The 1,217-nt window shown below is 41.2% G+C and overlaps 1 long non-coding RNA gene across 1 annotated transcript; it reads right to left on the reverse strand.

Annotated features, from left to right (window-relative positions):
* Window positions 1-830: 830 nt before the first annotated feature.
* Window positions 831-1,217, reverse strand: LOC116186726. The gene is made up of 2 exons (XR_004151721.1): window positions 1,133-1,217; window positions 831-987 (listed from the first exon to the last, which is right to left on the reverse strand). It is a non-coding gene; the product is annotated as an uncharacterized LOC116186726 (long non-coding RNA).

Genomic DNA, 1,217 nt, shown 5'->3' on the forward strand with positions numbered 1-1,217 from the left:
CGTGGTTTCGCCTTATTCTTCTTACGGATTGGATTTAATTAAACGGAGGAATCGAACGAAACGGTACAACATGTCGCGCGACGACAGCGTTCTGGTGCTGATTGGATCTAATCCGTTTAATTCGGGGAATGAGTTTCAGCGGACCATTTTAATTCGAGCTATCGCGTCGCGTCGCGTCGCGTTTGCTCTTCTTCTCCGAGTTGAAGGAGGGAGAGAATCGTCCCTGTGCTCCGCTCGCCAACGTTGGCCAACGTGTTCGCAGTTTAACGATCGCGCCGGGAATCCTGGACGAGTTTGCACGCGTTGCGCTTATTAGCGACTCCCCGAGCACGTTCGTTGTCTCGAAAGAGCACATATCTCTCGATCATTCTAACTTGTTCCAACTTGGGACAGCGGAAGAAGAGGGGAGATTTGATGGAGAGAGAGAGAGAGAGGGAAGATCGTCGAAGCCTGGGAACGCGGCGACTGTGATTTCACCAACGATCGAGAGCAGGTGGATCGGTGGAGGGACGAATTCGAGTTTTGCGGATCGATTTATCGCGTTGTGTTCGCGCGAGTTTCAAAGTAAATCGCGATTCGTAATTAGTGGTTGAGTAGTCGAGGCTTTGTTAGGATAGGATAATGAGCTTCTCCGTTTCAGGTTTCGAATTAGCGGGCAAAAATAATATTCTTGGATATTGTTGCGTGATAAACAAGTATAATAACGTATTACAAGGTAATAAAAATATCGAAGGAAGGAAATTTTAAGTAATAATTAATTTTAAATAATTTGTCGGAATTAATTTCTTCTAGATAAAATGATTGCATGGAAATTTTAAGTTTCGCAAAAATTTTAGACTCTTCTACATACGTTGTTTGGAATTCGAATATTTCTGCACACCATCCTAGCTGTTTCTCGATCTTTATAACAACGATGTACGGGCGTGTAGAAATTTCTTTTGCTTCTTCGATCGATATTGAAAGATCGTTCTAAGGAACTAAGTAGAGCTGCAACAAATATTGCAAATACTTGAAATTATTAATCGTCGATTCTGATTAAAATTAATTAAAAGAAATTATTTTTGACGAAGGTTAAATAACTTGGAGACGAGCAAAATGACTTTAATTGGTACTCAAAGTATTTAAAAATCACCTCTTTGTCATTTTCATAGATACACTTGCCAAATTGCCACGCAACCTCGCATCCCTCCGTAGCTGTCACTAAAAATCAATCAAAA

Source organism: Apis dorsata, unplaced genomic scaffold, assembly GCF_000469605.1.
Source record: "Apis dorsata unplaced genomic scaffold, Apis dorsata 1.3 scaffold_51143, whole genome shotgun sequence".
Classification (NCBI taxonomy): domain Eukaryota; kingdom Metazoa; phylum Arthropoda; class Insecta; order Hymenoptera; family Apidae; genus Apis; species Apis dorsata.